At 33.6% G+C, this 20,608-nt stretch overlaps 1 long non-coding RNA gene across 1 annotated transcript; it reads right to left on the bottom strand.

Moving 5' to 3' along the window:
- Window positions 1-303: 303 nt before the first annotated feature.
- Window positions 304-10,781, bottom strand: LOC143049394 (uncharacterized). Its single transcript, XR_012970215.1, has 3 exons — window positions 10,741-10,781; window positions 1,731-2,024; window positions 304-595 (listed from the first exon to the last, which is right to left on the bottom strand). It is a non-coding gene; the product is annotated as an uncharacterized LOC143049394 (long non-coding RNA).
- Between the last annotated feature and the right edge of the window lie 9,827 nt (window positions 10,782-20,608).

Below are 20,608 nucleotides of genomic sequence, written 5' to 3' on the forward strand. Positions count from 1 at the left end.
AAAGTTCGGTTTTGAGATTATTTGATCAGCTTTTTTATTTTAATTTTAAAGGTGATATAAGTATGTTCCTGACCATATTGGGCGATATGCACAATTGTTTCTCCATAGGCGGTAATGATGACGTTTTCTTCTGTAGCTCAGTCCGTATCGTAAACTTGGATATGTATGATGGTTCGTTTCGAAGCTGGGACATTTTCACATATGTTGTTAAATTTTCGGGGTACGAAGTATGATTAATTTTTCAAAATATTCTTTCGTGATGCGGCTCTTCATGGTAATAAATACAATTTTTCACACAATACGTTCTTTGAAAATTTAATACCTAGAATACATTTGATAACTCCATATTTTATAACTAAGGATTTACTTATTCCAGGAGTAGATTACCTTAGCCGTATTTGGCACAACTTTTTGGAATTTTGTACTTGTTTGACATTATAAATATTTTGATATAAACGTCACTGATGAGTCTTGTGCAGACGCAACGCGCGTCTGGCGTACTAAATTATAATCCTGGTACCTTTGATAACTATTTTACATATTTATTCTATGGTCCGCTCCTTCCCAAATCAACACAAATGGTTAAGCTTAGTCACTTGTAAAAAATAGAAACATGTCCAATATTACTCAACGGAGATTTTGTGTTTACACAGCACTTTTGAACTATTGTTTTAGTTTATCAATATAGAACGAATTATTTGAATTATAGACCAGTGAAAGATAATAAAGTGTTTGATAATATAGAGATTTAAAAAAAAATTGGCCAAAACATTATCTCACCTCTTTTGGAATGATTATCATTTGTAAAATGTTTGTCATATCTACATTAAATCGTCTGTCTATTTATTCGTAGAACAGATGATAACGTGTTGCGTAGTTTAACAAATAAATTGTATGCATGAATCTGGGATGATAAACCAGATCAGGTCAAGCATGATTTTTACTGTCAATACTTTTATATTATTGGTTTAAAATGCTAAATGTAAAAGCATTTATATAGGGACTGAAACTTACATGGATAAGAAGGCCGTGTAACTCCAATTCAAATTGGGTGAGTTTAGTTATTATTTAGGAGGATATTAATAATATTGAACATAATAGCATTAGGCCCGGGAAATGGTTACACATTTTGTTAAAAGTTAATTCCATTATTGATCATACCTCCTATATATTTCTAGGATTATAATTGACAAAACAACAGCGTGGAGACCATGTACATTCCATATAAGGTAAGAAGGTAAGAAAAGTCTTTCAACAGGCAAAAAAAATTAATGAACGATTGAAATAAATTCTTCAAACACATTTACAGTTTAATAACAATTATTTTTTGTTCGAATTTGGTTTTGTATAGTCCAATGAAAGTTCGTTATAAATACTAATGGTATTGAAGACTTAGATCACTTTGATAGGCTACTAGTCTCGATACCAGAAGTTAAGTTTGTCGGTAAGATAAATTTGTTACATAGTGTGTTAGTGACCTTAAACTATATACATGGGGTCAGTTATTCCATATGGGGTTTCAAGCTTCGCTCTCGCCTCATATGATTTTTTTTACCCCACTATATGTATTGTTTAAGGTCACTTAAACTAGCATTCTATGTAACCATTACTATTCAGTTGTTGGTTTCGATTTAATTATGTTTCATTCTGTTTACTTTTGTGTATACATGTTATGCTAGTCTATTTGTTACAATCAAGCATATGTATTATATGAAAATTTTATATCATACCAGAACTCAGGAATTTTGACAGATCATCAGCTATAGTATTGCATCTATTTGTTCGTAATCTGTCTATAATCAAGTCAAATATTTCTTTTATACATTTAGAGTTTCGACGTTCTTCTACTAAGGGTTTTTCAATCCACATATGTAAACCTTCTAGAACTATATCTAATAAGCACTTATTGTCATATTCTAAATGACGTAGATCCACGTCTTCTAATCCGAGCTGAATGAACAAAGATTCCCAGTCTCGTCCAATATTCTGTCCCACTGTAGTAATAAAATCTTCATTTAGTATATCTGTAAAAATGAGATAATGATAAGAGTATTTTGACTTCATACTTCTTCAGAAATCTACAGAATGTAATAAGTGTAGCTGATTTAAACGAAATGTACAAACACAAACGAAGTGCATTTAATGTTGTTTTTTGGGAGAGGAGAGGGGAAGGCTGGTAAATAGATGTGTTGAAATTGTAGATAACACAATATTTATTATAATGTCTGATGAAAACTAATTTAAAACAAATGGTGTTTGTTGAAGAGTGTAACGGTATAATGATCTTTAATTTCCATTCTGCACATACAGTTCAACTAAGTCAGTGGGAAACAATAATATACCTCAGTTATCATTTTCGACATAAAATAAGTACACAATATTTGCCCTATTTTTCGAATTCCACGCGTTAAAACAACATGTATTTGACCGGTCAATATTTTCAAACTATTGGATCTCGGTGAAACTATTTGACCGCAAGCGTTATTTTATTTCACAGAATTGCAAATGCAGCTACGGTATTTAATAGTGTTGAAAATACCGCGGGAGTAACGACATCGTGTTTTACCTATTGAATCTAAGACTGACGTTGACTGGAATCCGGCCGTTATTGAAATTCTTAACAATACTTGATATATATCTGTTTAGTCCGAAGGCATAATGAATATTGTACGGAGGGGACCAAACTATAGTTGACGTCAGTGCGGCACGTAGCCTGAGCATTCAGAATATCAAACGTCAAACACAATGGTTACGTTTCTGCTTTTTAAATTACGATAGTTGATATAGTACCGACATTTATTGTCTGTTTCTCTTTCAGTATAATCAAACTTACTGACAGGATATTTGTTGAATAGTAAGTTTATTGTCCCCTCAGATACAACTATTGCACTCGACTATGTCTCAGGGCGATATTTGCACCTCGGGGACAATCAAATTACTATTACACTCATACCCAGTCAATAATTTTACATTGTTGATGGTCATGGTTGGTTATGAGAACATTCATTATTATATTTACTCCCATACTGCATTAAGCCAATAAATAGACCAAGAAAGGGATTCACAGAAATACATGAATTCTTCATGTAGTACAGACATAAATAACTGCCCATCTAGTATCATGTGATACTGTTCTATACAAATTATCAAACAACCATTCAGTTAATCATATTAAAGCTAAACAAATTCATAATAGATATAGGAATATGTGGTATGAGTGCCAATGAGACAACTCTCCATCCTAGTAAAAATTTATAGAAATAAACCATAATACGTCAAGGTACGGCCTTCAACACGGAACCGAGGCTCACACCGAAAAGCAAACTATAAATGGCCCCAATAATTTCTAGTGTAAAACCATTGTAGTGCAAAACCATTCTTTATCATAACTCTGTTTAAGATAAAGACATTTAAAGCCGTTGATAAGAAAGACAACCAGACCCTTGTTGATTCAACTTTGAATATCAAAACAATTGTAATAACAACTGTTATAGTAAAATTTGTCCAAACTTGAACAACACGTTATAAAGGTGCGTTCGTCGCGCTTTTCTAAAGCTACCCTCAAGAGGAACGCTCAAATCCGAATATTTTAAAGCCAGATATGTATAAGAACCAGAACAGTTGAAAAGCTGTATAACCAAAAATGACATAACCTAATAGCCAAATCCATCTTAGGTCAACTTTGCCTGAGGAAGTTGAAACCGTAGTTTCTATATAATTATAAAATATGTAAACGGACAACTCTAGAAAGGTTATTTGTCCTGCCAGCATCAACATAAAGACTACTAATCTTAAGTTATGATAACTGATAGTCATTCCAAGCACAGATGCATCGACCACGTGATGTTAAGATTGAAAATAACTCGTTATAAATTTCATGTGTACAAAAAGTCTTGTAAAATATGCTTTTATCAGGAACGCTTAATGCCGAATATTTGAAAGACAAGAATGTAAACACTTCAAACTGCTAGTTGTCTAAAAATACCATATTAAATGCAGAAGGGGCTATAAGGGGCAAAATTGGCCTCAATTTCGAGAATTTTTCAAATTCTACTTATTCGTATGTGTATGGCTTTCTTTTTCCGTTGGACGTATTCATTTTATGAAAAAAATGTTTTTTTTGTATTTATGACGTCATAATGCCATGTTTTGACAATTTTTTACTCATTTTCACTAACTTTTTTTACGAAAAAAGTACCAGCGCATTCTTGCCCCAACGAAATATTTTGTCAGAGCAATAATACCAACAAAAAGCATCTTATGTTGAAATATTTCAGTGCGGCAAAGCTGCGCTCATACTGAATTTTAATTAAAACTTGCTCAAAACCGACATCGAAGTTCCAAAATTTTTCGTCCGTTTTTCATATATACCGTTATCGGACTAAGGTTGACCAGGAACAGTTGTATTTTTTTAACATATTATTTGTCAATGGTTGATAATAAAACAGTTTCATTATAGAAAGTAAATTATAAAGTGCTTTTCTTCATATTAAAGTATAACAAAGCCTTTCAAGTACAGCCTAGCCCTTGTCGTCTATATTTATTGTAAGTGATTACGGAACTGACACACGGAATTTTACTGGTTTCTGTTGTTAAGAACCTTTTTATACCGGAATAGAAATCAGTGTATCATTCGTTAAATACTTGAAATTAACAGACAGAATTTAAAAAAACTTTTAATATATAACTTAACACGTAAAAAATTCCACAGCACAGCAGGGGCGTGTTTTTTGTTCTTTTGTGGTGAGCCAGAAGAGGTCCATTTCTGTAGGTTTTTTTGTTTTGCATTTGGAAGATCTTCTGGCTCTCTTCTACCTCTTCCTTTTAAAAAGGTGGTTTAGACGGCAGAGGCAGAAAACAAATATGGCGTTGTTTAGTCGAAATGACAATAATAAATAGAGTGCCTCCCCGTGCTTAAGGTTTTTGCTCTTATATTATACTAGATTGTGAGCCTTCGGCTGTTGTCTGCTCTATGGTCGGGTTGTTGTCGCTTTGACACATTCCCCATTTCCTTTCTCAATGTTATTATGAATGTAGATATATTAGAATGTGAGCTGTGTTATACATGTTTTTATGGTACGACAGCCTTAGTAGGACATCTCTGTAGGATGATAAGCTAGATGAATATAAGAACGACACGAACAATAACAGTTAAGGGCCAACTATTTGAAATTCTAGGGAAGGGATTTTGATTTATTTCTTATTTAACACAACTTTAAATTGATGCTAATTTTTAACGCACAGTGACACATATTTCATGCATATTTAGGATACACGAGATTAAACGTCAGATATATAAAATATAAAAACGAAGAAATGTGTGATTATTGATTATATGGCAACTGTTTACCGGAGTTCAAATATGAAGTGTATGTAAGTAATTACAGGCAACCGTAAGGCCTTCAATAATGACAAAATCAGATACTTTTAAGGCGTTTATAAAAGTCCATGAAAAGTGTGAAACAATTTAAAAGAATAAACTAACGATTTAATTATACATGTATAACAAATCAATTTAAAAGATATCAAAAATGAGTTGAGACATGAACCAACGACAACCACTAAACTGCAGGCTCCTGACTTGGAACAGGTTCATCAAGAATATGGCAGGGGTTAATATTAAAACGAAGATGTAGTATGATTGCCAATGAGACAATTTCTCACAAGAGACTAAATGATGCAGAAATTAACTACCATAGATCACCATATGCTCTTCAACAATAAGCATTATAAGATTGAGAAAGGACACGGGGAATGTGTCAAAGAGACAACATTTCACATACTCAGCTATAAAAGGCCCCGAAATCACTAGAAGAAAACTAACAGCCTAATTAATGTACAAAATAATGAACGAAAAACAAGTAAGTAACACAGCAACAAACAACAACCACTGACTTACAGGCTCCTGACTTGGGACAAGCATATAGTTTTTTACATACATAATTTGGTGGAGATAAGCATGTAAGCCGCGGATCCCAACCATCCCAACCATCCCCTAACCTAGTTCAGTGGTTTAACAGCACAACAGCATGTTTGTGAGCGCTCAACCCTCCCCGAAGCTGAAACCGTAGCGTAGCAGTACAATATTAAAACAACCTGCACAAATCAGTTGCAATTAGATTAACTCAAAATATCGGTACGAGACAAACACACAAAAAAAAAACAGCAAACTAGAATTAAGACAATAGAGTATTGAACTAAAAGTATTTGCAATTACTGGAAGAGTGTTAAAAACTAGTTGCAACTAGTACTGAGATAAATCTTGTTCTCCCAGAATGAAGTATCAATCAGTTGGTTTATTAAACGTCTGGTATACCTTGTATACTTACATATAGATCCATATACAATGAAGGTTGTAGAAAAATGGTAGTCCGAAGGTTTTGACCATCAAAATTGTGCATTAGAAATAATAGTTAGGACCAGAAGATGTTCTTAAATGAGCACCATAGAAAAATGATTTTTTGAACTTCCAGATATCTTAGCTTTATACAAAAAAAAAATCCAGTTCGGTTACTTTTAAAATTTTCTAAAAAAAAAGTCATCGAAAACTTAATTTATGTCATCCAACATAACAAAAATCTGCTATATTCGACGTCAAAATTAATTTTTATTTTACTCTTCACCATTCTGGAGATGTGCAGAAGAGAACAATAAAACACGCCCCTGACGAAAACTTCAGTTTCCATTTTGCACTATTAACGTCTGTTTGGTAAAACAAAAATAATTTAGACCATGACATAATCAACAATGATGAAATGGCCATATCATTGATATAAACAATTTAGTTGAATAAGAAGTAACGAAATGAAAAAAAAAATTGTTCTTACCATTTATGAATCAAAATGATCAATACGAGTTATAAACTTGAAATAGTTGCTGTGTCAATGTGGTTCAAATCGCCTACACGCTGCGCAATGGGCATGATGGTGTACGTTAGAGTCTCATCAAATCCAATTGTTTTTCATCGGTTCGTAATTTTTTACATTTGTCGTTTAAAATCACATTATCATGATATTGTAAAGACACCTTAACAACAAAAAATAAAAAATGTGCTAACAATATTTCAGTTTTATTAAGGTTGAGCCGGTAATTGTTGAAATGTATAGTTTATGAAATTGCGATCTTTATTCATATATTATATGTATACTAGTACATAATATGTCCCACCTTTTTGTGTTTTTATCAGCCGAGTACATAAAAGTACACACAAACTCATTTTTGGTTATTCAATTTAAAAGAAAAATAAATAAGGCCGTTAGTTTTCTAGTTTGAATTGTTTTACATTGTCATATCGGGGCCTTTTATAGCTGACTATGTGGTATGGGCTTTGCTCATTGTTGAAGGCCGGTGAACTATAGTTGTTAATGTCTGTGTTATTTTGGTCTCTTGTGGACAGTTGTCTCAATGACAATCAACCAGATCTTCTTTTTTATACAAACAATAACTGTAGATTTTCTCTGGTGAAAAAATTCTATAATTTGGTCATACATAGAACGAATGTTAACTTGTTGTTACAATAGCAACTATTTTACTGATATCAAATGGTTAAACTTTATATCAATTTTGTTCTTCATTGTATTAATACAATGGTTCACTAGTAATAATGTACTCACGTTGATTGTTTAATGTGTAATCTATTGTAAAATGTACACAATACATAAAAAAGGATAAAATACTTAAAAATCTGATATTTAAGCTTAGTCGGCCTACCATTTTTACGACGTCATAACAAGAAAACCGCAAGAGATAACTATAAAATTTTTGGTGTTTTATAAGCTCCATATCATAGGGATCAATTGAAAGAAATATCAATAGATTCTGAAGTGGGGCCAATTTTGCCCCTTATAGCCCCTTCTCCTTTAATTTCACAAGACTCGACATCAATCTCGACAGTACGTTACTGTACTTAACTGTACTCCACTGTGGTTTAAACTTTACATTAGAAGTCTGATGGCATTCTTGATGATTTTGGTATAGTCTGAATATGGTCTCGACAAATACTCGACCAGTCTCAATTCAGTCTTGACAAGTCTCAACAAGTATCGATTCAGTCTCGACTAGCATCGAATCAGTCTCATTCTTTCTCGACCAGTCGTGACCTATAAATTTAGTTTCGACATATTTGAGTCGACCCATCTATCTCATTTGTATATTGATCTTACAAAAAATGGGATCAAAACTGTATTGTTAGCCACTCAACAATATTCAAAGAAGAATAATAGCAAGCATAACTCCTGCGATAATGAATTGAGACAGCAGAAGTTATTTTGTGTAAAGCTTTGTTACTTCTAGTAAGTATCTATAAAATATGAAGATTTACCATTTGTTTCTCAACTGAGATTGTTAAGTAAAATAGCATCTGTATATGTTATTATGTTATTATTTACAATCGTTATATATGGTACAGTTTGTAAGTGGGTGATCAATACAACCTTATGTCTTTTCGAAAAAAGAAATGAATATGATTTTTTTATGCGCCGTGGCCGTAAAAACTATTTCGTTCAAACCGATGCAATGTCCGTTTACGTGAATATAGCAGAGGTCACTCGTATAAATTTCAAGTGTTAATCAAAAACAGACAAAAACAAATAATAAATCACTAAACATAAAACACATTGAAGAAGAGATCGGATGCCCTGTGCTTTAAAGGGATAAACTTTTGTGTACTTGAACAAGCGATATAAAATAGTAAAGACTATTCACGCGATATACATATATGTATGTAGCCTGAGTTGATAAAAACATGTAATGAAAAAAATCAGGAATTCGTACTTTCAATATATGGCCACAGATCGAGACAAAAAGGTGTGATGCCATTCAGATTGCGAAAATATGGTTTTGTAACATACTATATTACATTGATATGCATCACATTTTCCCACTTCGCCATCAACAATCAAGAACTTGACGATACAATGCAGATAATGAGGGGATACAAGTTTTGATGTATGACATACAATCTTTTTTCACTTCAGTCAATTGAACAGTGCTCATAATTGGTTTCTTCACCCGAGAGTCAAATTAAGACTTCTCTAAATCTGTTTCTTTTACAATTAAACACTAGGTAAACCAAAACTTTTATAATACATCGTTATATATCTAAATCAAGTTGAAGGTGTTGTGATGCCATGTCTTTGTGGTTGACAGTGTGATGGTAATTTTTGACGCGTTGTGTTTACTTTCTATTGTAAAATATTTATTTAGTTTCGATTTGATCCTTGAATAGAACGGTCATAAGTCGAATAAAAAAATGTGAAAACGAAATGATCAAAGCAACTGGAAGCATTTACAATCAATTCATTTAAGGATCAATATGACAAAAAGTAATAAAGTTAATGCATTCAAACATTAAAAAGTAAAATCACAAAAATACTGAATTCCGAGGAAAATTAAAAAACGGAAAGTCCTCAATCAAAGGGCAAACTCAATGGACAAGGCACACCAAACGATTGGATAAGAACTGTCATATATACTTTAACACAACAACGAACACAAATACTGACAGTTTTATGAACATCAATGAACGCATTGTGCATGTTTTGGTAAGTTATATGCTATATATACGGGTTAATACTAATTTTGATGTTGTGTATTTGTCATTGTATCTCATAGTCGTTCTTTATAGTACTTTTATATAACAAAACAAAAACGTGTCTCAATTTATACGTGGATCGGCAAGTGTTGATTATATTGTTGTATTGTTCATATCACAAACATTGACGTTATCAATTTCGGCGTTTGACATTATTAATAAATATAGAATAGTGTTTGCAAAACCATACATTTTGGTCTGTGAATGTTAACAAAGTCAAACAAAGATCTTGTGATCCATAACAAATGAATATGTTCCGGACCAAAGTCAACGTATTGTGTTTCTTACGAACAAATCGATAACGACCATGTAAAAGTGGTTGTTGTGTGACCCTACTTGTAAGTAATATTAAATTTATTAAATTTGTCGTGTTACAATAATAGACAACTTTCGAGTTCGATGCATTCCCGTCAAAAACTCTGGTTTTAGTGAACGTCACTCGTGCTTTTAGGGGCATCGTCACTTCCATTCTAATGTTGAGCGAGTGGTTGGAAAATTATAATGTTATATTGCACAAATCATTCCGGGCAAATTAAATTCTCAATATTGACAATCAGCACTGCTGTCATTAGGGAAATGTGATTAAGTACTTACAAAAAAAATATTATTTCTGGTTTATCCTGCACGATGGCGATCACTAAGACACTTGATGAACGTTGATAGTGCAGGGATCCAGGCGACCCCCTCTATCTGGTAAATGACGTCATAAAGGCGCGCATAATTGAAGAGTTTTTTCCGGTGACGGATGAACTCGAAAGTGGTCTATTACCATGTGATTGAATGAGTCAACAATTCATTTTTAGACACTCTTAATTTATGTGACACATTTGCAATGTTATCTTAATTACCCGGACCATACACGTATGGTTGGACCATATGAGTATACACGCAGATGATCATGGTCATGCTACTATGGTCCAAATAATCATATGGTTTTGTACATATAATATATAGGTTAACCTACATTTCTATATAATAAACAATAATTAATTTAGAACACGGATACAGTTACAACAACATGAACAATAGGTTTCGATAATTTAGATTATTGAACAAATAGTTCGAAGCTATTAAGAAGGTCTAAATAATTATAAGTGTGTATGTATCTTTAAAAAAACGTCAGTGTCCACCTGATTAAATCAACTTACCAAACAACGGATATCGAGCCGCCATGTTTTAAACAGTATTTTCCAAAAACATTGAAACGAAAGTAGAATATTTAAAATCAATAATGGGCTGGAATCTGTAATATACTCATTTATTAATCGTATACCTGTATTTCAGTGGTTGTCGTTTGTTTATCATGTTTATGTTTTACATAATTGTATTTCGTTCATTTTTTGTACTTACATTAGGCCGTTATTTTTTTCGTTTGACTTGTTTTACATTGTCATTTCGGGGCCTTTTATACATGATATAGCTGACTATGCGGTATGGGTTTTTACTTATTGTTGAATTTTATATATGAATACCCTATAGTCTACTTGGCCAAATTTTTTAGATGATTGTGACAAAAAGTTATTAGTAATATCATTTCCGTGTAAATTTATTACACAATACATAAAAAAGGGGGGTGTACGATTATTAATGAGGAAACGTTCAAAACGAATCAAAAGACGAGGATGTAAACGACTATAGTTCACCATTCAAACTTCCTTCGATCAACAATTAATTACCACAACCTGACCGTATTGAAACTTATTAAGAGGTCCCGGGATGAAAAAAATTCAAACAATTCAAAAGAGAAAAACAAACACACCACTCTTTACATTTACATATTTAACTAAAGGAGAAATTTGCCTCACAAATTATGATTTTTGTCTCAAGTCCTTCCTCTATCCATTTGCAAAATAGAACTAAAAAAAAAATGCAATTATTGCCAAGCCTCTCATAATTATCTGAGAAATAAAATAATTAAAACAACACTTTTTTAAACTGCATGCGTCCAAAATGCTTATCTTGATTTAACGTAACCAGGAACTTCACATATTCAAATGTAAAGAAAGCAAAACAGTTGCAGAGCTACATGTATAATAGTTAAATACTGAAAAAAACAGCCTCATGTAAGGTCAACTTTACCGGATCGAGTTAAAACCCTGTTTTCTTAATGATTTATCAGCTCATAATTGTAAATAACAATTGTAGGAGTTTTTGATGTACATGAACTTATGTCAGTTCCGAATTATTTTGCCGATGATACTTTCGGGGACTAAAATTCCACCAGCAGCGTAATTGACCCAGTGTTCACTAAATGTTAAATCGAACGCATTTAATGCCACATTTACTTTTTCTAAAAAAAATCTTTGGAAGATATCAATAACTTGGTGATAAATATCCCGAATAAACTTCACAAATAATACAAAATGGTCTGGAAGTAAAGATTTTAGGTACTGACATTGTTTATTATCTTATTAACTTGTTACAGCATTCTTTTATTTAACTTTTTAAATTATTACTTTAACTGTCTATTTTTGGTAATATCCATGTGACGTGGCTCGATATAGTACGGTGACAATTAAGGTAAATTTAAAAATTTAATGGACCGAAATACCTCACGGCTTATTTTGGTCTTATTTTGAAGATAAATATTATACCCTTCGATTAAGGCATGTCGTAGAATGCCAAACTGGTGCAGATTTTTAATAATTGCGATTAAAGGTAAAAAGGGGGGATTTATAAAATCGAAATTTTTGGACATTTTGGACAATTTCTCGGTAGTCACTCATGATAACTGAGAAAACATTTCAATGGAAGCAAGCTCTAGGGGTGCTGCACAAAATCAGTTTCTAATATGTATGCCAGATTGACATAGATTAGTGATGTTGACCCCTGCAGCCAACATGGAAGAAAACGATAAAGATTATCTTTATTTACAAAAATTATCGATAAAAAATATTTATATTTAATATTCAGCTTTGCAATAATATATTACAATATATAAAGATATTTTGGGGAAATTTTTGTTAAGATAAAATAAAGAATAAAGGAGAAATTAGTACTGTACAGTTTACACCAGGTCCATGATTCAATAAAAAAAATGATCAAATTCATTATTCCTTTTTTAAATAAAAAATAATGTTGAAATTATAAAAATAGTCTTGATGCATAAATGTCAGCATGAACACGATAGTATATGAAGTTTTATTTATGACAATAGGTCAACCAGTGCAAGAGTAATATCATTTTGAAAATGCATGACGATGTGCACAAACAACAAAAAATCAAGAGTAGACTTTTGACTTAAACCGTTTTAAAGCACTATATATATCACACAAACACGATTCACAGAAATTTTGATACAAATGAAGGTATTGGTGTATATTTCAATGACATTTGACATTATTATGCACGTCCAATGATTTGAAGTGGTTACGAAAAAATAACACAAAAAAGGACATGTTATACTTCTAAAATATTCGATAAAGTCTCCAGTTGGTTTACAAGCCTACCAACCACGTCAAGGTCGGAGACCACTGGTAGGTTTTTTTTATATATTTTTTTTTTTTTTAATTTTTTTTTTAAATTTTATTTTCTCAAAAATTTTCAACAGAGAAAAGGCTTCTAGCATCAAACACATGAAATATTGGGCATTGGGGTTCATACTAATCATCATCCTCGTTGTTGCAATCTTCTAAAACAGTCTGATGAGTAAGCTGGTTTCTACAATCATCACTGCCCTGACAACCACAAATACTTGTGCATGACATGTGTTGTTCATAACATACACACGATTTACCACAAATAGTTTTGCCTTTGCATGTGTAAACAAGGTCCTGTAAAAAGTCAGAAGACATTGGCCCCTCAAAATATAGTGGAACTATCGATCTATTCCTCATTGTCCATCCATATTCAAGAGGTGATCTAGGTGGTGGTTTTGCGATATGGGCATTCATCCAGATATACACTTGTAAGGATACTCTAAATATGTGTTGTCTGAAAGATGCTTCTGAAGGAGATAGTCTCACTAAGGAAGCATCCTTAGATAGCGCTGACTTCACTCGCAGTTTATTTAGATCATCATGTACAGATTGAGCCTTGCCTTCGGGGTCATATAGATCAGCGATAAATTGTCTCCCCACTGTTACAGATGCTTTGATATCAGAGCTAGCTAGATTGATCCAATTTTGATATCTTAAAGGGTGTTGTTTTAATGCCTTGTATACTGTCTTTTTGCCTATTCCAAAGAAAGAAGACGTCGTGTCGCATCCCGTTAGAGCGTGAGCAGCTGGTAAAGTACTAGAAATCACTGGTCCAATGGCATTGTATATATCGTGTACAGGTATAAACCGTCTGGCGTCTTTGGTTGAAGAAACGTATCCTGTCTGGAACCACAATTCATCAATGTTTGTCATTTGGGGAAATTACCTAATACACAAAAGTAAAACATCAGTGTCCGATGATTTTATTACAATGCGACCCCTGGAATTGCTTTTTATCAGCTGTTCTTTAGCAAACAGAGACTGTAGAATGATTCTTGTATCTGCCTCTTCCTGTGTACTGAACAACTGAATACAATCAGTAACAGTTCCGGCACAAATTTGTTTCACAGCCTCTGGGTTTTGAAAACATCCAGCTAAGAATAGTTCGTCTTGCTCATTTAAATCAAATTCATTGAAGTGTGCGAGCGCATAGTCACCCAAAAATCTTAATAATGCTTGTTTATTTTCCGATGCACATAGAAATTTCTTCCAATCTGGAATTGACCTGCCTTCAATGACCTGAAAAATCTTACCACCATTTGAAAAAGACCGCCTCATTCTTTCTGCTGATTTTGTAGAATGTTCTACGTCATACCGATCAAACACGTCTGCCACACACCCGAAATTTTCAAAACTTGCTATTAAGGTTCTAAAGTAGTCCTTGGCCAAATCTCCAAAACTGTTGTACCTTTTTACAAAAAGACTTTGAACAATACCCATGCCATCTCTGGTCAGGAGTGATCGATTCTTATCATACGGTTGAAGTGTGAAAGAGGTGCACACTTCTTTTTCCAATAGATGAATGAAATCTGCTTTGCATGATTTCCTTATTAACCCATCGTCAAGGAAAATGGATGTTGGTATTCTACCGATGGGGTAAGCCAAAACCTTTTCAACGGTAACTTCGTCTCGGACATTTGCAAGGGCTAAAGCTCTTCGAAAGATAAGCTCGGGATTAATATGAGTTTTTACAATATCGCCAGATCGACATTTTAGATTGCATGGCTTTGCCATGTCGTCAATGGTTTTGAGTGCAGATTAAGAAATTGGAGAAAAAAAGTCGCGAGTTTCGTTGTCTTTGAAACAACCGTCTACAAAAGATTTCATCGATTTTTGTCCTCGATCTACAGAATTCAGCAGAGAATCTTCAACTTCTCTACTGGCATGCAAACCTGTTGCAATGTTTATTAGCGATTTGGGACATTCTTCATTGTCGAATGGATCTGTCATATTATTTTGAACATGCTCAATAAGATCCTTCACTTGCTGCTCATCGCGTTTCATCGCTGTCGGTCTACTCTCTTCGTGATTTTCGTCAGAGCCAATAGCAATTCCAGACCTTTTCCTCATCTCAGAAGCGTACCTTGCAAGAATGTGCCTAGTAAAAGTCCAACGAAAAAGTTAATCCGACTATACCACCGCTACCCTTCGCATCTTTGATTATAGTCTTCTCTGTTGCCATATCACTCCATATGCCATTGAATACACCAGGCTTTTGTCTGACTGCAAACTTTCCGGACATGAAAGCTGAATAAGTTTCTTCTGGGACATTCAGCATGTCAATTAAATAAGCTGGTGTCCACCTAGCATAATTTGTCTTGTTTGCAATGAAGAAATATGGCAACATAGAAGACACGGATTGGAGGTGTAAAGTCCAATCTCCATCACGTTCTGCTTTGACATTCATAAGCATAACTTCAACGGCTCGTAAAAACATTTCCCAAAATCTAAAAGTTGGAGATGCTTTATAAGAAAACTCTCTGAACTCCGAAATCAACGGGGAAAACTGTTCCCGGAAAAAAATTAAAAATTCAGAGAGATCTAATACCTTTGTATTAAGGTCACTGAATGCATCATGACAAGAAAGCATCGTTTGCCAGAACTTTTCGTCTATGTTAGCAATTTTTCGTTGGTTTGAACACCATTGAAAAAAATTCTTGAACCATAGTGCCATCACAGCTTCATATGCTAATGTGTAAGCTCTAACACCGCGATTAAATTGCTTGCCTTGTAGAATCTGATCTACAGTACATCCTGCATATCCATCTGAATCGACCAATAAATCCCGAAGCCCAGCTGATGCCCATATTTTGCCTATTGCTGAAATGTAACACGAAACCATGTGGAATCCACCTAATCTCACAACGTGTGGGTGAAAAATCTGAGGCATAGACCACTTTACTTGTTGAGCTATGGCATAAAGCTGTTGGTCGAAGGTCTGTACTGGGTTATTCTGACCTGAGGCCTTTGACATTTCTAGGCATTTCAGCATTGTCGTATACACTGTCGCCATGTCAGCAGGTTTTGTATCTATGATTGGAGGATATGCAACGACGACATGAATGGTTTTTCGGTCGGAAAGTCTTTTGTGGAAGCCTGTCCAAAAAGGTATTATTTGTTTTTTATCATTTTGAAACCCAGGTAGTTCAACAATGTCAACAAAGCCATATCAGACACGTCAGATTTATTGGTTGCACATGATTCAATTTGGCCGTATGGCTCGGTACATCTAGGTGGGCCGAATCTTTCTTTAGGTTTACAGAAAGGCAAACATGACATGAGACTAGAAGTGTTTTCATCCAGAGCGGGGATCTTTCTTGGCCGCTTTTTATTTTGACGTTAGCTAAGTCTGTCTGAAAAGTCGGATCATTCACAACCTGAAAAACTGCCCGAGCCATAGAATGGAATGTGTTTTACCATCAATAGTTTCTGCATTCATATCAACGTTGTCAGACCCTTCTTGAATGAAGTCTCCACCTGAAATTTTAGGACATATGCCATTGGGGATGTATGTTTCATTTTGGGACCTTATGATTTCATGGTTTGCTTAACTAGTCAGAAATTGTCTAACCTCAGTGTAAGACGCACAGAAGCCATGTGAATGTAAAGTTTCAATTAGATTTTTAGAACCATATTTATGATGCAACTGAAGAGCCAATGATAAACTAAAAGGGGTGAACTGTTTTTTATGCAGAGATATCACACACTCGGCTAAAGCAATACATTTCCGTACTGTGTCACCTGGGAGTAAATTGTAATCATTCTCCATATGAAAATAGTTATCATCTATTAATCTGGCAAGAAAGTTTATCAAAGAGGTAGGTATGAATTGTAAAGCCGTAGGGATAGAAACTTCCGAAGGAGATGGATAAAATTCAGCCGAAATTTTGAACGATTGTAAACTGCTTCTCAAAATTTTTGCCGCATCATGTAGGGTCTGATCTTCTTGATGTATGGAATCATTAACAAAACTGGTTTTCATCTCAGAAAATTTTAATTCCGCTTTTAAACTACTGGCAGCGCGAATAGCCTCGGAAACACTGATATAGCTACTGAAAATCATATTTGATTTACCCTGTCCTCTTTGAGTCTGAACAACAATGCGATCACCGTAGTGATTTTCCAGTTTGTGTTGCAGTTTAGAAGTTGTATATCTACTTCTAATTTCTTGTGGAAGAAAGGAACAATATGTGTCTAGTAAATTCGACAACGAAAATGCTTTCTTATTAAAAAAAAGATCATCGTGTAGAACTTCCGTCAGGTTCTTGAAAGCAATGTCATGCTCCGACTCATTTGAAGCATCATCAGAAGGTTCCCTTTTCCAGTTCAGCATGTAGTTAGCAATGCATGTTGAATGATACAGTGCCTTGTCCTTGAAGTTCGCCATAGAGAGTAAACTTACCATTTGATAGTCAAACTTGTCTTTTGCGGCATTTAATATATTATCAGCACGTTCAACAGACTCGACTCGCCGTAATTGCTTATCTCGCTTGTAGGACTTTTGTTTACAGAATAAACATTTAGACCAGTCTAATTGTAATACTGTTGAGCGTGTTTTAACGCAAGTTGGTTCAAACACGGAATGGTTTGCACTCGATGTTGAGCATACTTCTGTCCCTATTTGAAATGTTTCCAAGTTTTTTTTTACCTGTATAGGCTTTATAACACGACCTATGGTATTTTATTTGTTCTAATGGAATCACTTTCGTTGACTCACATGCATCATAAAGGTGGCGATAAACAATACCCTGTCTGACATCTATTGCGTCTAAAAGAGTAGTTTTCCCTTTTTCTGTTGCATTTGACAAATTTTCATTAGTAGATATTTGGCAAATAACGCATAATTCCCAATTACTCTTAAGCCTACTCCTTTTTGGAACTGAGTGAGCAAACTTAACAGGACTCGTGTCCATTATTTTTCTGGTTATTTCGGAGGTGTACCAATGTGGTTTAAAATTAGTTTATTCAACAAAATCAACAAGAAATAAAACAACTAAAAAACACTAAAACATAAAATCTGTATACTCGGTCAAAAACTAGACATTGACATCGATATAAATATGTCTTACTATAGATGAAAATAAAGAAGATACACAGTTTTATTTTCTGGAAAAAAAACAGCTAATCAGAAGTCAGGGGAAAATAGGAAAAGGGAAGGCAACAATACTTAATGAGGTGAAAATCGAATAGTAAAACTGCTATATGATGAGTATTATAAAACGGCCCGAAAAACTCAATTTGCATGCTTTTTCGAATTTTTAGGTATTAAAACTTCTTGCATATTGATAATTATACTATTTTTTTGTGAAAATGTACCACTGATGATATATATATATAAGAAATGTTATATACTTTGTCAGACGGTAACATTGTAAAAAAAGACATAAACATTTGAAAATCGTCCAATTCACTTAATTTATATGTTCATATGATAAGAAAGTTTGATATCAAATTAAAGCTGATACATTACTCTTTTATCTGATAACAACTTTTGTGATGATATCTTCATTCGGGAATTAGTTATAAACGTTCCAGTTTTTGAAAATGAAAAAGAAAAAAATCGGAAAGTCACACTTTATCGCAATTTTACAAAAAACTGCACCGTGGGAAAACTCTACGACAGGGCTAAAACGAAAGTATAATGTTAACTCTATCTTCATGTGCATTTTCAGCCGTGAGGTATTTCGGTCCATTAAACTCCTTAACTAAGCAACTTGTCCTGATTTGTCACTCCACTAATACTTATACATTACATTATTGTGTTTTTGTGCAAAAGTAAATTTTTGTATTATTGTTCTTTGTGTTGCAAATGTGCTTTGTCTATATGCCTTTTTTTCTTTGTTGACATATTTGTTTGTTTTTTTTATAATTATTAAGATTATACTGCAATGTTGACTACTGTACCCCTATATTTGACATTTTTACCTATTATGTCTGTTGTTGATATCATGGGATTTTCTGCGACTGTCATACAAGTGAGAGGGCGAGTTAGGCTAGGCTATAAAACTATGTTTAATCCGCAATTTTCTACATGAGCAAATGCCCACATCAAGTCAGGAATATGACAGTTACTATCCATTCGTTTGATATTTTTCGATTGGTTGGTTTTTTTTCCGTGTAGAATTTCCTTGGAGTTCGATATTTTTAAATTTTACTTTTAATCAGAGGAAGTTGAAAATCGGTGCCATCACTTTTGAAACTTGATTTTGATAAGGGCAAACTAAGATTGAGTTTGCATTGAGATAAAAATGTCAAGAAAAACCTGAACTCCGGATGGACATTTAAAAAAAATGTTTCTCCTAAACAAGTGGAAACTATTTTTGTTACTTGCAAACTAAAATTTTGAAAAGCAACGGACATCGCAAGCAGTTCATGTGTTCCAGGTTTTGTCAATATGAAAAAGTAGGAGGTAAAGCTAGCTATAAAACAAGGTTAAACAATAAACGTTCTTATGAAATGGCTAGACCAAGTCAGTTATATGACAGTTGTTTTCCATTCGTTTCGCTTGTTGATATAATCGAACGTTTAATTATACATTTTGTTTTGTCACCAAATCTTAAAAGTGTAATTTATAAAATTTGAGATATTCACTCATGCAATTTTGATTTGAGCATGCATGTACTTGGACAAACAAAAACAACCTTTAAACTAGTTTTCCAAGGTATTAACTTATGCTATGATAATTTTGCAAATGATAAAGTATTTGGATTATTGTATGTATGTATAAAACATACTTGTTTTCAGGATTTGCTGTGTAATATAAATAATGTGATGTGTACACAACAGTCAATATGATATTAGTTAATCGTGTAACGTATGTAGTTCCTGCAAGTCTGCAACAAACACGCAGGAGAAAAATTAATTAACATAAAAATGTTTGCAGCAAGTATGCAGCAAACACTCATTTGCATATTTATGTTTGCAGCAGGTCTGTAGCAAACACTCATTTTAAAGGTAAATTGTTTGCGGCAGGCCGGCAGCGTATTTGCAGCAAACATGCCGCAAATACAGACGCTATGTTCGCTGAAAGTTTGCAACAAGTTCGCAGCAGACTTGTAGCAAATGTTTGCAGGAGGCTGATTTTTGTCATTAAGGGTCGGGCTTTATCATTTTTACCATGTACACAAATGTATCGTATACGTAACGTTCCGAAACTGTTCATAAACATTTTCAATTGTTCTTGTTTAAAAAGGGTGGAAGTCTTTCCATAATGCAATTTTATATCTATCATAAATTACTTATTATTTTGGGCCCCGCCCTTTACTAAAAGGTCTACTCCTTTCAAAACGTTACTAAACGACGGTTTTTTGTAATATAAATGAAAAAGACTTACTACTGTCACAAGTTAGAATCATATTACTGTGAAAGTAATTTTTTATGGGGTACCAATTTTCGTGGTTTTCGTGGATGATTTTATCCACGAATTTAGATGTCCAACGAAATAAAACAACCATTGTCCAAATCAAGACAAGGAAAGATCCCCTTCGGTAAGTTGACTACTGATATGGTCTAGAGAATATATTGAATAACGCCAAAT

This window comes from Mytilus galloprovincialis, chromosome 10, assembly GCF_965363235.1.
Source record: "Mytilus galloprovincialis chromosome 10, xbMytGall1.hap1.1, whole genome shotgun sequence".
In the NCBI taxonomy this organism is placed as follows: domain Eukaryota; kingdom Metazoa; phylum Mollusca; class Bivalvia; order Mytilida; family Mytilidae; genus Mytilus; species Mytilus galloprovincialis.